Source organism: Macaca thibetana, chromosome 11 (genome assembly GCF_024542745.1).
Source record: "Macaca thibetana thibetana isolate TM-01 chromosome 11, ASM2454274v1, whole genome shotgun sequence".
Taxonomy (NCBI): Eukaryota; Metazoa; Chordata; class Mammalia; order Primates; family Cercopithecidae; genus Macaca; species Macaca thibetana.
Window position 1 is genome coordinate 24,508,704 of NC_065588.1, and position 19,656 is coordinate 24,528,359.

At 37.7% G+C, this 19,656-nt stretch overlaps 1 protein-coding gene across 17 annotated transcripts in view; it reads right to left on the reverse strand.

Annotated features, from left to right (window-relative positions):
- Window positions 1-19,656, reverse strand: part of SOX5 (SRY-box transcription factor 5) — a 1,034,891-nt gene that overhangs the window by 879,952 nt on the left and 135,283 nt on the right. Inside the window, exon 1 of one of the 17 annotated variants that reach the window (XM_050746685.1) lies at window positions 6,823-6,833. The exons of the other annotated variants lie outside the window; for them this stretch is intronic. The gene's annotated coding sequence lies outside the window, so the exon portion shown is untranslated. Of the gene's footprint in view, window positions 1-6,822; window positions 6,834-19,656 lie in introns of those variants that run through there. 17 annotated transcript variants of the gene reach the window in all.

Sequence of the window (19,656 nt, forward strand, 5' to 3'; positions counted from 1 at the left end):
TCATTTACTTTTGAAATAAAACACTCCGAATCCAGAGGAAATATAGTAGGGAATTTCGAGGTTTCTATCCAAGACTTGGAATTTTTTAAAGCATTCAAACTGTTTCTGATGAGAGAAGAAAAATAAACCCAGGTCAAGGAATCAATCGTGACAGGAATGGTAGTGTAGACAGATTGTTCAAGGAAAAACCTTTCTGATAAGGTGACATTTGAGCAGAGATCTCGATGAAGTGAATGAGCAGGCCAGAGAAAGGAATGTTCCAGACGAGGAAATAGAAAGTACAAAGGCCCTGTGGTGAGAGCTTGCTAAGCGTGTCCAGGAACAGCAAAAAAGCCTCCGCGGCTGCCATATGATTATCTGAGGGCAGAAAGTGGGGACATGAAATGCTTTCCCATGGAAAGCACCAGAAAATGCTTTCAGATTTTTAATCTAGAGGCCTTTAGAGGAAATTTTGTGTGTTTTTAATTAAACATTTTAGTTTGAAATAATTGTAGATCCACATGCAGTTACAAAACACATACACACATACACACACACACACACAGAGAGAGAGAGAGAGAGATCCCATGTAGCCTTTACCCAGTTCCCTCATTGGTAACAGCTTGCAAAACTATATTACATTATCACAACCACGATACTGACACTGACAGAGTCAAGATACAGAACATTTCCATCACCACAAAAATCCCTCAGGATGCCTTTTATAGCCACACTTGTTTCCGCTCCACCCCACCCCTCCTTAACCCCTGGAAACCACTGATCTATTTACAGTTTCTATAATTTCTTCACTTCAAAAATGTTATATAAATGAAATCATACACTCAACAGAACCTTCTAAAGATTCGTCCAGGTTCATGTGTGTATCAATAGTTTATTTTTGGTGCTGAATAGTGTTCTATGGTATGGATTGTTTAATCATTTATTGAAGGACACTGAGTTGTTTCAAGTTTGAGATTAATTCACGCCAGTTGGAATGGCAATTATTAAAAAGTTAGGAAACAACAGATGCTGGTGAGGCTGGGGAGAAATAAGAATGCTTTTACACTGTTGGTGAGAATGTAAATTAATTCAACCATTGTGGAAGACAGTATGGCGATTCCTTGAGAATCTAGAACCAGAAATACCATTTGACCCAGCAATCCCATTACTGGGTGTATACCCAAAGGATTATAAATCATTCTACTATAAAGACACATGCACACGAATGTTTATTGCAGCACTACTTACAATAGCAAAGACATGGAACCAACCCAAATGGCCATCAATGTTAGACTGGATAAAGAAAATATGGTACATACACAACATGGAATACTATGCAGCCATAAAAAGGAATGAGATAATGTCCTCTGCAGGGGCATGGATGAAGCTGAAAGCCATCATCGTCAGCAAACTAACACAGGAACAGAAAACCATACACCACATGTTCTCACTCATAGGTGGGAGTTGAACATTGAGAACACATGGACACAGAGAGGGGAACAACACACACCACCAGAAACTGTTGTGAGGTGGGGTGTGAGGGGAGGGAATTTAGAGGACAGGTCAATAAGTGGAGCAAACCACCACGGCACACGTATACCTATGTAACAAACCAGCACATTCTGCACGTGTTTCCCTTTTCTTTAGAAGAAATAAGAAATTGTTTTTGAAGTTTGAGATTATTATGAATAAAGCCATAAACGTTTATATACAGGTTTCTGTGTGAACATGTTTTCTTTTCTCTGAGATAAATGTCCAGGTGTGCATTGCTAGGTTATATACGGCAGATGAATGTGGTTTTTTTCTCCCCAAAATCTACCAAACTGTCTTGCAGAATTTTACATCCCCACCAACAATGTCTGAATGAGTCAGTTTCTGTACATCCTTGTCAGCATTTGATACTGTCACTATTTTTTATTTTGGCCTTTCTGCATTTGTCATTGGTTAATGATGTTGAACATCTTTTCATGTGCTTAGTTGCTATCTGTGTATCTTCTCCCAAGAAATGTTTCTTCAGGTATTTTGTCCATTTTCTAATTGGATGTTTCTGCTTTATTATAGAGTTTTGAGAGTTTATATTCTCGATACTAGTACTTTGTCAGATATATGGTTTGCAAACACTTTTATTCCAATCTGTAGCTTGTCTTTTCATCCTCTCAATAGGATCTTTCACATAGCAACATTTTTTTTTTTTAAACAGGGTCTCACTCTGTTGCCCAGGTTGGAATGCAGTGGCACAATCAAGGCTCACTGCAGCCTCAACCTCCTAGACTCTGGTGATCCTTCCACCTCAGCCTCCCACATAGCTGGGACTACAGGCACATGCCACCATGTCTGGCTAATTTTTTTGTATTTTTTGTAGAGAAGGAGTTTTGCCATGTTGACCAGGCTGGTCTCCAACTCCTGAGTTCCATTGATCTGCCTGCCTCGGCCTCCCAAAGTTCTGGGATTGCAGGTTTGTGCCACAGTACCTGGCCTGAAATAGCAAAAATGTTCATTTTAATGAAGTCCAGTTTATCACCTTTTCCTCCAGCTTTTGGTATAAAATCTAAAAATGCTTTGTCTAGCCCTAGACCCTGAAGATTTTCTTTTTGCCCCTAGAAGTAGTATAGTTTTGAGTTTCACATTTAAGTCTGTGGTCTATTTTGAGTTACTTTTTGTATAAGTTAAAAGACTTAGGTCAAGGGGTTTTGTTTGTTTGTTTTGCCTATGAATGTCCAAATTGCTCCAAGAATGAACTGTTGAAAAGGTGTTTTTTCTGTTGAATTGCTTTTGCACTTTTGTCAAAAATTGGTTTGATATGTTGTGAGTCAATTTCTGGCTTCTCTGTTTATATCATAATGGCTTCCTCCATTGATATAAGTGTTTATCCCTCTGCAAATTTCACAGAGTGTTGATTATTACAGTTATATAATAAACTTAGGAATTGGGTAGATTACTCCCTTTATTCTTCTATTTCAAAGTTCTTTTAGCTATTCTAATTGCTTTGCTTTTCAGCTGAAATTTCAATATAAATTTTTCTTCTCTGTATTTATAAAAAACTTTGTTGAGATTTTGATAGTAATTGTGTTAAGCTTGTGTGTCAGTTTGAGGAGAACTGCCACCTTTGCCATGTTGAGTGTTCGGTCCATGAACATGATATAGTTATTCATCTAGATCTTCCTTCAGCATTGTGTGGCTTGCAGCATACACATCCTTTAATGTGTTTTGTTAGATTTATTCCTAAGTATTTCATTTTCTGAGTGACTATAAATAGTACTGCATTTTAAATTTTGATGTTCAGCCATTCATTGCTAGTATTAATATATACAAATATAACTGACTTTTGTATGTTTATCATATATCTTGCTACCTTGCTAAACTCAAATCAGTTTTGGGAGTTAGTTTTTCTTTTTTTTTAAATGTTCCATGAGATTTTCCACATAAACAATGACATCAAATGAAAAATAGGGACAGTTTTATTTTGTCCTTTAAAATCCATATGCTTTTAATTACAATTTTTTGCCTTTTTGCACTGGCAAGAAATTCCAGCACTATGTTGAAGAAGGGTCATGAGTAGACATCCCTTGACCTTGTTCCTGATCTAAGAGGAAACACTCACATCTTTCATCATTAAGTATAATGCTAGCTGTAGATGTTTTATAGATGCTCCATGTCAAGTTGAGAAAGTTTTCTATCTCAATTTTTCTGAGAGTTTTTCTCATAAATGGTACTGTGGAATTTTGTCAGTGAACTTTTTGCATGAATTGATAGCACTGTGTGATGTTTCTTCTTTAGGGTGTTAACACACTGAATTGCACTGATGTTTTTTCATATACTGAACCAGCCTTGAATCCCTTGAAATAAACTCCCCTTTGGTCATGATGTATAATATGGTTCTTTTTACATATTGCTGAATTCTATTTGCTAATATTTTGTTAATATTTTTTGTATCTGTATTTATGGGGGATATTGGTCTCATCTCTTTTTTTGTACTTTGTTTTAGTATCTGGGTAATACTACTTTCATAAAATGAATGGTTTTCTCGGGGAGACTGTTTATAAAATACATTGTAAATAATCCATGGGTAACAAAGGAAGTCTCGAGGGCCATAAAAAATATATTGAACTGAATGACAATAAAAATACAACATGTAAAAATTTGTGGATCATGGCTAAAGAAATTCTGGTTTCAATCCCTCTTTAAATATTTGGTAGAATTATCTAGTAAAACCATCTGAAGAATACTTTTTTTGAAAGTTTGTTAAGTTACAGATTAAATTCCCTTAACTGTTATAAGGCTATTAAAATTATCTAATTATGGGTGAGTTGCAGCAGTTCATGTTTTTTGAGGACTGGGTCCATTTCATTTAAGTTGTGAATTTATGTGTGTAGAGTTGTTTGTAGTAGTCCCATATTATCCTTTTGCTGTCTGCAGAGTCTGCAGTGATATATCCCTTTTCATTACCGATATCGATAACTTGTGTTTTTTCTCTTTTTATTCTGTTAGTCTTACTAGCGGTTTGTCAATTTTACTGATCTTCTAAAGTAACCTGAATTTTTTCATGGATTGTTTTCCTGTTTTCAATTTTATTGACTTTTGTTCTTAATATTATTTCCTTTCTTCTGGTTGCTTTGGACATTTACAGCTCTTCTTTAGGTTCCTGAACTGTGAACTTAGATTACTGATTTGAGACTTTTCCTCTTTTCTAATGTACATGTGTGGTGTGCCATAAACTTCCCTCTCAGAATTGCTTTAGCCATCATCCACAAATTTTTACCTGTTGTGTTTTTATTGTCATTCAGTTCAGTATATTTTTTATGGCCCTTGAGACTTCCTTTGTTACCCATGGATTATTTACAATGTATATTACTCAGTTTCCAAGGGTTCAGAAATTTTCCTGTTCTCTTTGTTATTGATTTCTAATTTGATTCCATGGTGGTCAAAAAATATATCCCATATGATTTTAGTTCTTTTAAATTTATCGAAATTTGTTTTCTGGCCCAGGATATGATCTATCTTGGTATATGTTCAATGGGCACATGAAAGGAATGTGTGTGCTGCTGCTATTGGCTTTCAACTAGATTTTGTTGGTTACTAATGTTGAGTTCATCTATATCCTTGCTGATTGTCTAGTTTTTTTTTACAAAGTGATTAAATCTGGGTGTTCACATCTTCAAATAATATTGTGAATTTGTCTATATCTCTTCAATTTTATCAGTTTTCGCTTCATGTATTTTGCAGCTCAGTTATTTAGTACATACACGTTTAGAATTGTCATGTCTTTTTGGTGGAGCAATGTCTTAATAATTATATAATATCCCGCTCTGTCACTAGTAATTTTCTTTGCTCAAAAGAATATTATATCAATACTAACATAGCAACTCCCACTTTCTTTGTATTAATGTTTGCATGATACATATTTTTCTATTTTTTCTTTCAAGCTGCGCACATTGTTATATAAGGTCACAGGTGAATCAGTGACAGGGCTGGGTGAGCAACAAGATCTGAGGACAATGAACTACACAATAAGAAATAAAAATAATAACTTTTTATCTTAAGTGTGTCAACAGTCTGCTTTGAAATGCAGTTATGCTTCATTTCCTTAAGGAAGGCAAAATAAGAACATGGCAGATGGAATATTATCACTCATCTACATTGGAATTTAACCAGGACACTGGGGTTTAAACTTACCCACTTGCCAAAAGTAGCAATAGATACCAAATAAATGGCCCAGTCATCGATATTATTGCAGACACTAGCCCACAAGAGGTTCCAAACATGAAATTCTAAGAGTGACCATGTCCTTTTTCACTGCATATCAATGGCTTTTTTTCCCATCTATCCAGGCTGCCACAGAGTGGCAAATTTGAAGGACACAGGCGTATATTCCACATTATGCAGTTTTGCTCACTTTAGATGTAAAAACACTTGAGTGTGTGCAAAAGAGACTGTCCTCAATTCCCAAAATATTTTCTATATTCCCTGATTCATTTTATGAAGGATCAAACCTCTAGCTTGTAGCTCTGAGTGATAGACTTCCCCTTTTAGTCATGAAATCTTCTATGATCCAAACTGAAGGAAAAAATTCTTGTTCATCTCCCATTTATATTCACAGATACTATAATTAAATAATAGAGTTTCATTTACTTGGGCTCAAATCCATTAATTTTTTTTCTTATTTTTACTCATCTCTTTTCTCTGAAACATATCCCAGTATTATTATTATCCTTGAGCACACAAATACACAGATCTGTGAATCTATAATGAGATCTTCCTATTTTTTCAGACTGAATTTTGCTTTGGTTAAATGTCTAAATTGCCTCTACTTAGATGCTGCCTAAATATGAACAAATAGTGGATCCCACTGGGGGAAAAAAAAGTCAGCTTTGAAGAGCTGACCTCCTAGCCAAGTTCATGCATTGTTTATACTCCAGGGAAAAAGTTGGTTCACAGGCTAACTTGGGGTCCTTGGTCTGCTGCCAGCAGAGGGTGAATGTGCTAATACTCTGCATCAAAGTGCAAGTTCAAATGTCCTTCCATTCCAGCCCCGTGTACTGCTCAAAGGATAAAGCATCGTTAAGCATCATGTCCAGAGACAGCCATCTGCCTGCCTCTCACCCAGAGGTGCCACATGTGATGACGGACAGGAAAAGAGAAAGGAAGTGAAGGTGCCAAACACTCCAATAGGGAAGTATCTGAATTAGAAAGAAAAGCTAAGCTCGACAGCTGCCACTGAGTCCAACTCTTTAACCAGACAGAACTACCACACTCTTAGACTGTTGTTTTTAGGAAAAGAGAGGAAGCTTGCAGAATGTGTATTCCCACGTCCAATGCTGTCCTCTCACCACATGCCTATGAAACTCCCCTGTCAACAGAGCTTTTACCCTTGTCTTTTTCTCCTTTTCAGAATTTCTACTCCAAATCCCCAGCACACTTAGAGCAGTGATCTCAGAGGCATTTCTATAGCCAATGCAAATTATATTTCTTTGTTTGCCTCCTAGAGATGAGATGGGAAAGGGAAAGACATGTAAAAGCCCCAAAGTAGCAGCTCAAACCAAAACAGAGGACGAAAGCTCATAACATTTTTCACTAGTTTGCTGTGTAAATCCCCGCTGCTAATTTAGAAAAGCCTTTGTGGTTTTTAATATTAAAAAGTAAAATAGATATATCCCTCTGCTGATGTTCATGAACTAAAGGTAGTTATACTTACTTTGCCAGTTAAAAAGCATAAGTGAACACATCAAATCCCTTCAGGATAGACCATAAACTGTAAACAGGAAGAGAGTCTATTAATCCATTTTTTGTTGTTAATAGGCCACATTTTTATATAAGAAGACTTGTTCCTCTTTCCAGCCATGGTACCGCATGGAGCGAATGTAAACTCTGAGATAACTGACATCTAGTTTGAATAAGAGCACATAATATTTTAATGTTTTTTTATACATATAAAGCCATTATTCCTGATTAGAAGCAAAAATCCTGAGAATACATCATATTCTTATTCCCCTAAATCCCAAATTAGCCCCCTCAGCTAATAAAGAATGAATGGATAAAGACAGCAAGATCAACATACCAATTTGTAAGTTAGGCTGGTAAACTTTGCTTCATCCTAAAGCTCTTAGCCCAAACTGAAAGTACACAGTAACAGTCAACATTCAAGCCCCCTCTACAAGTAAGATGAAAATCCACATCCTAATATTACTGTCATAGACAGTCTCAACCCATCTCTGAGTATGAAGTCAAATGAAATTCACACGTAGTATTGTTAAGCAATCTCTGTAACGTACTTTGTTAGATGAGGTGGAGAAAACAAAGTCATTAAAACTTGGTAATAAAGAAGCTGTGATCTAACTACATCAAAGTTGGAAAAGTCATTAGCAGAGAAAGAAGTAAAATGAGGATGCATTCCAGAATGACAGGAAAGCAGCTTAACAACAAAACATAGGTTGTCCGTCAATATATGAAAAATTACACAGCGCCAAAAATTCAGTAACATCAAAACTTACAGAAAACTTATCTTGGACATTGAAATTCTTGGATCACAAGGATAGAAACAGGAAGACTTGGAGCTGCAGTGAGACAGTGGGTGGTCTCTCCTGGGTACTGAAAGGGCAAGAAGAACCTGAAGAACAGGGCCTGCTGGCAGGCCCAAGCAAGAGCGGGGCAGGCCTGGGATTGTTGAAAGAAGCCAGAGATAACAGGACTTGTACATTTTAACTCAGGAGTTCTAGAGAAGCAGGTCTTCAGCATCTATAGCTCGGTCAGTCCTGGTTTATTCTCCCCAGGGTGACCAAATGTCTCTCTACTGAGAGATCTTGGACTAGCCCATGTCACAAACCCATGAATCTCCAACTTGTTATATCCAGTCACTTCCTCAGGCAATGGAGGGAGATTTCACGGACTGACCAACCCAGTTTTCCTCTACCAGTATCTCGGCATCAGCAAACTAACATCTGAAATGTCGTTGTTGAAGCCACAAGAGCTATGAATGTATTCAAAAGCAAAGACCCGGGTAAGGAAACATGGTGACTGAAAAATAACCTTAGGAAAGCAAATCCAGTCACTCAACTAACATGTAAAAATATGAGCTAATGTTTCAATTCCTGATTTGGTAGAAAAGATGAGATTATATGAGGAACTAGAGGCACTGAATATTCTCAAGAGGGCTGCTACTGAAAATACACACAACAAGGTCCATACAGTTGAAGTTATTTGTACTTTGAGCAATGATACTCAAATATAATTTGAATACAATATGACAACGTAGCAAAGTTGTTACTAGCAAAACTCTGAAATTAGGATGAGTAAAATCTCCCTAGCTGAGTGATGTTGGGCTAAATCCAGGTCTGATCTGTCAATTTGAATTAATGCTAACCAGAATAATTGTCTACTCAGCATCTCATTGAGAAACAATGCTGCTTGACTTTCAGACTTCCTGGTTCAGGTGGAGTTGGCCTGTGTTTCCACCAGCTGCACTGTAGGGGTGACTGCTCAGACCTTGGCTATCAGTAACATGCTCTGGCAAGCCATGTGAGGCTCCCCAACACCCCAAACATGGTTGCAACTTTCTCTTCCTCTGTTTCTCATTGGGGTTACTGAGGACCATTCCAACCTGGAACTGCCCATTTGTGTAGCGATTCTTCCTCCTGATCAAGCCACATAAGAACACAAAGCTACAAGACTGGACAGAGTGAGAAACTGATGCCTGGAGACATCCTGTGAGCTTAAAGACTGTTACCCAGTGTTACCACGAGAATCCATTTCTTGGTTCTCCTATTTTGAGGCAAGTTTTGGTCTAACCTGGCACATGGAGTTTTTGTATGTGTATGTGAGGAAGAAATGAGATAATGCTTGTAAAGTATTTGTTACTGCACTGGGCATACAGCAAGTGCTTAATAAGTGTGAGCTATTTTTATGTCCAGAAGGAAAGACTCTTTATACTTCCCTGTCCAAGATGATGCCATGAAAGGTGGATAATTTTCATGAGATTCAAGGATCACTACCTTCAAAAAGATCATCATCTACCACGTACGATGTTAAGAACAGCTCAACGACATAAAGTAGAATTCCCAAAAGGTGACAGATGATTTAAGTGACAACTGAACTGAACAGAATATATTTAAAGGTCACTAGAGGAAAGACCGTCAGGCAAAGCAGGTTATTGAAGGGCTTCACAGAAGTAATCACTGAGTTGGGTTTTTAGGAACAGGAATAATCTGGAAGCCTGGAGAAAAGCACAGACAATACATTAGCCATGGGTCAAGAAAAACATGGTGGTGGTGCTGCAGCCAGGACACTCTTTGACCTGGAACACAGGGTATGTGAGAAGAGCCAGGGAAGAACAGCTGGAACAAAATTTTCAATGCAAATGACATGTTTTAAGGGCAAGTTTAATCATATTTCACAGAAGCTGGTTTTCACTGAGCTCATTTAGAGGTATAAACGGTTGACACTAGGTACTCATGTAATTCATACTCAGTGAAATTCTAAAACTAATAAAAATCAGAGGAATGGTTTCAAAGATTTTTACAACTAAATCAGACATCTTTGGATGCTTTATATCATCTTGGTGGGTTTTTTTTTTTTTTTCCTATCTCTTACTCCAACTGTCATGGTTCATTATTTACTCACACACTGCAGCCAAACAAATAAAAATACATTCACAAATGAGCCCTAAGACACAGTGTAATAGATAATATTGTGGTTTTCTTCTCATTATCCCTTTCATTCCTTCCTCAGTATGTAAGAGCTATGCAGTTTGAGGGACTGACTCCAAACCCTGAAGTAGATTCTGCTAAGTTTAAGGCAACCATGGTAATCCCATCCTCCTTGCCAGTGATTGGTTGTAAATCCAGGCCTAAGCCATTCTATAAATAGCATTCACTTGGAAATGAGGTTTGGATCCAGGAATGGGCATACGACACTATGTGGGCCAAGGAAACATGAATGAGATTTGCTTCTGGAAAACATTCCCTTACTGTTAAAGAGAGCCATTGGAAGAGATGGTCTCTTTCCCAAACTCTGTGGTCATCAGACCTGGAACTGCAGATGCTATCTGCATCCAATTTAAGAATATTGCTGATATACAGAGGAGAACAGAAATTAGGAATTGCAGAGACAAGGAGCTGAAAGCACTGGAAAAGGCCAGCCCAATAATCTGCCCCATCTTTAATGTCTGGCTATGTGAAATATTACCTTTATTATTAAATTGGTTTGACTCTTTTTCAAAAAAAAAACCAATTTCTTCTAAAAATACCCTAATGACTCAGTAAATTTGTGATCTAATAATATATCGAATTCTACTGCTCTCTGATTTGTCTTAGAGCTCCCAGAAGAAGACTACAAAAAGTGGGAATCAGGGCTGGTGAACAGGTATGTATCTGAAAGCACTAGTCTAGGTTGATCCATTTCAGATCAGTAGAACATTATTCTCTGAAAAGATGGAGTAGTTGTCAGAGTTACCTAGATTGGCCCAGAAATTTTTGTCAAAAGAGGACCCTCCAAAATTATAGCACAACAAATGTTGTGTGTTTTCTTCTTTGATGAACACAAAACACTGGATCCCACACCTCCACTAGAGTCCTCATTCCTCCTATGTAGCACCTAAGAGAAGGGGCATTTTATTATATTTTTTAAGACAGAGTCTCGCTCTGTCACCAAGGCAGTGCACTGAAGTATAGTGGCACCATCTCAGCTCACTGCAACTCCATCTCCCGGGTTAAGCAACTCTCCTGCCTCAGCCTCCCAAGTAGCTGAGATTACAGGTGCATACCACCATGCCAGGCTGATTTTTTTGTATTTTAGTAGAGATGGGGTTTCACCAGGTTTTGCCAGGCTGGTCTCAAACTCCTTACCTCAAGTGATCTGCCTACCTCGGCCTCCCAAAGTGCTGTGATTACAGGCGTGAGCCGCCATGCCCAGTCGAGTAGGGGCATTTTATTCCCTAGTCATATTAGTGAAAAGAGTTCCTGATAGATGAAGTCTAGACTCAAAAGAGTTTTCTGAACAAGCAAATGTTACAGACTCTAAAACTTTCTATGTTTCATCACCAATCATCATTTAGGGGTACACCTCTCTAAGAGTGCAATTAACCATTTTATCCAATTCTGCTAGAGATTATATGAGCTCAGGAAAATGATGATAGCTATGCTGTACTAGTGCCTACTCCCTTATTTCTAAAAAGTAATTTTAAATGTTTAACCACAGAATGTATACACTTACACAAAGGTAATATCTAGAATGTATATGACAACTTCCAAGTGAGTTACTATAGAAGATAAACATTGGCAACTGGTGATCAAAATAAAACAATGCACATCAAACTGAAATACCATGCTAAAAAAAGTGAAACTCTATAGATAGGAGACTGTAGAGACAGTAACTTGTAGCAAATTTGATCACCACTCACCAAAAGAGAGCCAAAGATAAACTGTGAAAGAAGACTCTGCTATGGTATTAAGCCAAAAAATGCTAAGATCAGAAACTGTATAAATGTATACATTATGGCTGACAGCTAAGAGATGATACTTTTCCCTGCTTGAGGTGTCCTCTAAAAATATCAGTAAAACTTCTAACAGGCCTCACATGTACTAACATGATTTTAAATACTTTTATTTTGACATTAAATTTGGTAGTCCCAACTTAATACGTATTAGAGCTGAAAACTTTAAGCAAATACAATAGCTCTGTCTATTTAGGCCTATAAATAAAGACAAAACCATTGACAATGAACATACCTAGTATCCAGAAAACAGGGCTTCCTGGAGACATAGATGAACAGGCTATGTACAGATGAGCTTAGAGCATCTTAATGTACCCAGTACACACGAAGCTATCAAAGATAACTACAGCCATGTCAAAATACTCAGAAGCCAACTTGAAAGGGTTCCCACTGTCCAAAGATGAGACCATTTGAGCCTCAAAGGATGAGGATTACAATAGATCTAACCTACCTTTTATGCTTACATTCATGAATTCACAATGATATTTAAAAGGAATTACTTGATTACCTTCTGAGGATGACAGGAAGCTAATTCATTTTGAGAACTGGAAAAATAAAAAGATATATTATTTATCCTGTCTTTCCTATATGAACTGTACAACTTGGTAGCCAAATAGTAGACTGGGAAGTAACTGTCATTTTATAAAATTATCCCGGTTAGTACATGAAAACAAGATGATATAATTAGGTTATTTCTACTTTGCAATCCCTAATAAATTAATGAATCCAAGTAATGAGTATTGATAACTAATATAAAAAAAGGGTCATAATTGCATCACTTCTTATAGTCTTACAAAAGGATCAAATTTATCTGATCAAGTCTCTGGAGCCAGCTGCCAGTTTTTCAGAAAATACAAAGGACAGAAGAACATGCTACACCACACCATGAGTATGCAACCAACAAAATCCATACCGTGGGAAATTTTTTAGGTCAAACAACTTAGATTCTTCAGCAGATATGTTGTAAGGAAAAGAAAGAAATGGAAGGGGTCCTATAGACTATAAAAGACTTCAAGGACATATCAAGAATTTTTAAAGGACAAAACTCATTATATTCATAATTGGATCATAAAACATAATGGAACGCAAGGACTGATTACTATGAAAGTCCAGATGATTATTTCTAGAGAAAGAGGTGAGTCTGTGATTAGGATAGTACACATGGAGAGGCTTCTGGGATTGTTTACAACTTCTATTTCTTGACCTGGATGGTGGTTACAAGACTGTTTACCTTATAATGAATCACCACAGCATATATTTGTTTGATGTGGTCTTTAATATGTTCATTATAATGTGCAATATAAAGAAAAAATGAAAAAAGAAAAAAGTAGAATGGTATGTTATACACTTGTATGTCACTAATTCATTTGTTACTAGCAGTGAAAATAGTTTCATGATTGTCAGTTATAATAGACACTAAACAAGTAATATCCTTAAACAATATGCTTCCACGCTTATAAGAATAATGCTCTTACACTGTTTAATCAAAATATTAGGGACATCCTTTCTTTACCTGACCAGTACTCTCTTTGGTGGTTTTTACTTTTAATACCTCTCTCAGGGATACAGTTATCATACTGTTTCACCTAGTGGTAAAAGATTCCTCTGCTCTCAGTTCAAACACATTCCTGTTCTCTTCTTGTTTGCTACCCAATAAAAGTCAAATATGATACAAACTTTTGTAACTGTTGCTAAATGCCTATTAGCTCCCAATATTCTGCTTTGTTTACAAAGATAATGGCACACTCATTTTATTAAAAATGTATTCATTTTCCTTTATATATCCTACCAGAATTAGTTGAAGAACAGACTGATTCTAATGTTTCCTTCTTTTGCAAATCAAATAACCCCCTTTCCAACCCGGGAAACTATTAGCAGTATTTAATATCACCAGCCCTCATCAAACCTGGACAAAGGGCATTCTTTCTGCAATGTTTGTCATTAATGCAGGTTGGCCACAGCTGCAGTTTAAAAGCTGACTATAATCCCATCTGTAAAGGTTGACTGCACAGTGACCTTGGTCAAGGTAAAACCTGTTCCATAAAACCTAAGAATAGCAAGGTGCGTGGAAGTCTAGACAAATGGGTGCATCGATGACTAGGAGGAAAATGCTTATTGTTCTTAATGAAAGCCATTCATTACACTCCTTGCTGTAGTTTCACCCACACATCATGAGTAGTATCTCATATTTCAAAGATATTCTCAGTAAGTAGAATAAATCAATACTGGATATGATCAACATTACTAATATTGATCAATATCTGCTTCTCTTCTACATTTCCCATCCCAAGGAAATTAGGAGGGACCATATGAGTAATTCTATCAAAAAAAATATGAGAAGTGACGTTTGTCACTTCTGGAAAAAAGCATTTAATTCCCAGTGCTCAACTCTGCAGCCCTCTCTTCCCTAGCCTGGGAGATCATGGAAGCAGGTATAGAAAAAGTCTAGAAAGCTGAGTCATCATATGTAGGATAACTGACCTGCAGAGTCACCTGAACCCATAATAAACCTTGTAGACGAAATTTTAGGGTAGTTTGCAACAGTTTCATAACTTATTCTAAACCAAATGATGTCTGGGAATTCTGCATGTTTCCAAAAATCCTTTCCACAGACATCTATTAAAAGTTACCTACATGTATTGATTGCTTGAGGCCAAACAAATTAGTTGAATTATAAAAAGGTAATAATTTAGGATATTTTCAACTAGGCACAGTGGCTCACACCTGTAATCCTAGTACTTTGGGAGGCCAAGGAGGGAAGATTGCTTGAGCTCAGGAGTTTGAGACCAGCCTAGGCAACACAGTGAGATCCCATTCCTACAAAAAAATTAAACATTAGCCAAGTGTGATGGCACATGCCTGTAGTTCCAGCTACTCAGGAGGCTGAGGTAGAAGAATAACTTGAGTCTGGAAGATCGAGGCTGTAGTGAGCTATGATGGCACCACTGCACTCCAGCCTGGGTGACAGAGTGAGACTGTCTCAAAACAACAACAACAAAATGAAACAACCAAACAAAAAGAATATTTTCAGGATTGTGAATTGCTTGAAAATGTTATCAATATTTGGTAAACTATGGCTAGTATCAGAAAAAATCTGTACTCCTATAAACAGAAATATATTCTAAGACTTCCCTACTAAACAGAGAAAGGCATAAATGTAACGTGCAATCACCTCACTGAGCCCAGCTCTACCTTAAGAACTTGGAAGGACATAAGGTAAAGAGCAGTTGTTGGTGACATTTACAAAGTCTCAAGTCTCAATTGATTCTGAAATAAACTGATAAAGCTTAGATTTTCTTGACCTCCTAATCCTTGGACCAAAAGTACTTGGTAAATGAAATTTGTCTTTTGTGATTTCCTCAAATCTACTTTCTATGATTAATCTACTATACACTATCAAAGAGTATTAAAACTATAAAATGTCCATGTGAGATTTTAATAAGGCTCAAAGACGCTTTTTCATGCTTTCTCTATGTAGGAATACTAAAGAATTTTTACATCTGTATCATTCCTTCTACACAGAGCATTTCATATAATAAAGTATGTAGAAATCATACAACATTCCCAGGAAATACAATCATCTTTTACCCAAAGCCTCAGCAGTCAACATTTTAAAATGCCATTACTGGCTGAATACACAGGTATTTACCTGGGTCATGAACTAAAATGGCAAATGTCCCAAATATTTCTATTCATCTGATGGGTGCCACAGGAGCCTCAATGGACATGGTGGTGACTGCAGTGTATGGACTATTGATCTGAGTATGCCTGAGGACAAATGGAATCACTTCCTCAGTCACAAAGGTGTCCTGGGAGGTCTGCTAGCCCGAAATGACCTGTTGGCTTTGAGATGCATAGGCACCACTGGACACTGCACAGCAATGACAGAGCTGCATGGAACGTGGAGATAAGGGCGCCAGCATGCATCTTTGGCAGGAAAATTCACTCCATTTCAATTTTTTAACTAAAAATGACAGTGGGCAATAATCATACAATTTAATTATTCCTTTGGGTTCCACATAAAGCTCAAAGAATATAAAATCACCAACCACTGATCTGCTACCTGTGGCAGCTGAAAAATATTATAGTGGAATTTCAGGGGCAAATAGTGAAATGAGCACCTCCAAATTGTTTAGAAAAGGATCTTCAGTCTAAGGAGAAATGACGGCACAGCTTTAAGAATAGATAAAGGACTGCCTGAAGGATCTGTCTAGCTTCCTTAGTTTTTAAAAGTAATACCTTCATTTGCATAGTAATAACCCAATTATTGTAAGATTAGGTGACAGGAATCTCATTATTGCTATTTCCACAAAACAGTCGATATTCTATTCAATATCTTTTAATGTTACACACCTTAAAACATAATTATTCAATATACCCTCATTCATCTTTAATGTAATTTTCTTTTTTGAAAACCTTGCCATAATTGTTAGTTTTTATGGCATACACTAGTGTTTAAACAAGCACTTTTCCCCCGCAGGCTGCTATGAGAACAAGCAAAGCAACCAACAGCCTGGGGGCACTTCTCTTCCCCCCAACCCCCCAAGTTACTAGTAAGTTCACCAAAAGATCAGACTCACACACAGGACTGCTAAAAATCTGTTGTAACGACCTCTGCCCTCTTCCCAACACTATAGTTTCCCCTCCTTTTCTGTCACTTCATGCTCCACAAAAGATGCTTCCATAATGAATTTTGATCTTAAGGCAACTCTGAAAGTGTTAGCAAATACATTCTGTTAAATTTCAAATTGTATGATCTGGGCTCTTTGTGAGTTTTTTTTTGGGGGGGGTGGGGGGGACAGGGTGGCTGTTTTTCCCCGTAGACCACATTGTAATACACATACACACACAAAAAAATCCTTCTGAGACAGCTGACATACTGGGGAGACCATCTGCCTGCCATAGGTTTACCTGCCATAGGCTTTTACAGTTTCAATTACAAGATAATCAGTATGATAAGTGGCTGGTTACCAGATTAACGGTGGAAACAAAGCAAGGAAATAAGGGGGAGAGAGATAGGACTGCCTACATTAAGAGACTGCAGAGCCGTACATGCTATTACTTCAAAATGATATCAGAATTAATGTAGAGTGAAAACAGCAGTTAGACTTTGTCATGGGAGGAAACAACATCAAAGGGCTGTGGTTTGGAATCTGGGGCTAACACTCCTTAACTGTGGCCCTAGGGACTATGTCTTCTTCATGATGTTAACTCTCTCTACTTTGTGAATGAACACTCATGAATCACAGGTATAACAATCAATCTGCAGAAAGAGACCCTATGCTTCTTACTCAACACCAACTAAGTTTCCTCAGGATTTCATCGAATCACCAGCAAGATTCATTGGCATTTTCTAAATGACCTACGAAACTTCAACAGGCATCAGATGCTCCTAAGAGCCCACCTGACTACAAGCTCACCACTGCATACCCAAACCATCAAAACCACACTTCGCTCTTCCCAGGCCTGATCTTTGGAAGAGATTGCAAAGGTGGCCTAACATTACTTGTTTGCATGCTTAATGAATTTTTGGGGGGGCATTGACTGTACTTTGTAATTTTTTTACAACAATCGGGAAACCACCATTCTTTAAAATGAGCGTAGTTGCTGTAGACAATTTTCCCCCAAATAGAAAATGTAAAAGAATATTTCTGATTTAGTAACGCTTTTACTGGAATTAAGTTGGGTGGTTTATGTCTTTCAAGTCACTGGGCTGTTCCACAGAAACTACACATAGCAACAAGGACTTGAGTCAGACATTTGGTGCAAACCTCTTACAGAGAAAAATAAACTCACAGGGCACACTGTGAGTCAAGGTCACCAGGTCACAGTCCGTAGCTAAGGCAGAATTAGAATTCAGGTCTCCAAACATTTACTGAAGAGCTCTTTCAGTTTCCTCTTCCACATCACCTAAATCCCAGACTTCATGGAAAGAATGGCAGCTGCGCTCCATTGATTGAGTGCGGTTATATGTTTAGCCCTCGGTGAGGAACACTACCAAGGAATGGTCAACCGAAAAAAGCAAAAGAACAATAATTAAAGTCATCATTATAGACAAGGCACAGTGGCTCATGCCTGTAATCCCAGCACTTTGGGAGGCCAAGGTGGGTAGATCACTTGAGGATAGGAGGCAGAGGTTGCAGTGAGCTGAGATTGTACCACTGCACTCCAGCCTGGGGGATACAGCAAGACTCTGTCTCAAAAAACAAAACAAAACAAACAAACAAAAAACAAAAAACACTACATGTTCTCACTCACAGGTGGGAACTGAACAATGAGAATACTTGGACACAGGGCGGGGAACATCACACACCGGGGTCTGTTGGGGGGTGGGGGGCTGGGGGAGGGATAGCATTAGGAGAAATACCTAATGTAAATGACAAGTTGATGGGTGCAGCAAACCAACATGGCACATGTATACCTATGTAACAAACCTGCACGTGGTGCACATGTACCCTAGAACTTAAAGTGTAATTTTAAAGTCATAATTACACACTAAGTATCAGACAACGTACTGTTTTATATTAAATATAAGAACTCACATTTACCGTTGAAGATGAGGTCTGAGAAATTTAGAAATTGTAGGTCAGGATTCAAAGGCAGATCTGTCTTAAAGAAAAAGCATGGAAGTTGCTGTCATAAGAACAAAGTTTACAGATACAATTTACTTTGCTTTTTTCTCCAGAATCTCATATCTTAGTCTTTGCTGAATACTCCGGACACTGTCTCACAGTACACAGAAAGGCCCAGGACAAGGGTGACTGCAAACAAGTTAGAGTTGCAGTACACTACTGAGTCTCAGGTCATCTTCTCTACGGGCATATTACTTCCCTCTCTCTGGAAAGCCAAAAGCTTTTTCCCGTGTCTTTACCCCTCATTATTTATCTAGTAAACTTTGACTCATGCCAGAAACTCCTGGTCACTCATCACTCTTCAGTTAAGCCTGCCCTACTACCCAGGCACCTTCCAGGAGAGTGGATCTGCTCTCTCTCTCTGCTATTCCTGAACTTTTAAACTATATATTGCTATTAAATGCAATTATTTGTTTACATGCCATCTCACTTGAGGAAGTCACCTTGTGGAATGGGTTCAATTCATCTTAATATCCACAGTACCTATTAGCGATATACCTGAAACAGGTGTTTTATAAATATTCAACCATTATTGAACTAAAGATCCTTGTCAGACCTTAGAGCAATGATTACATTCTATCTGGCGTGGAAAGTTTCTGCTTATGCCTTTTCTGTATAAGAAAGAGTTCTTTGAAAGAACCAGGTCTTATTCCCACCCCCTACCAGCACCAAGAAGAGTGCCTCACAGACACTAAGTGTCCCAGAATTGTTGGTAGATGTAAATTACTTATTTAACAGGGTGGGAGTGTAAATAACTAAAATATTACAAGTTTCTTTAAACCTAGTTGAAGATAAGAGCAAATTTTTCTCTTCTTGAGTCACCTTCAAAGCATGGGATTATAGCACATGAGAGATAGAATAAATGCACTGTAGCTAAAAATTAGATGGCTGAATCCATGGCTAAAATGCTACTTTTCTTCAGGATTAATTGAGTGCAATCTTTTATCTGTTTCTATTCAGCATATGTAGTATATATCGGCTATGCATCTGAGGACAGCTGCCATTCTATTTACAGCATTATCTAAAAATGGCAACATTAAATCCATCTTCCATCTCTTTGAG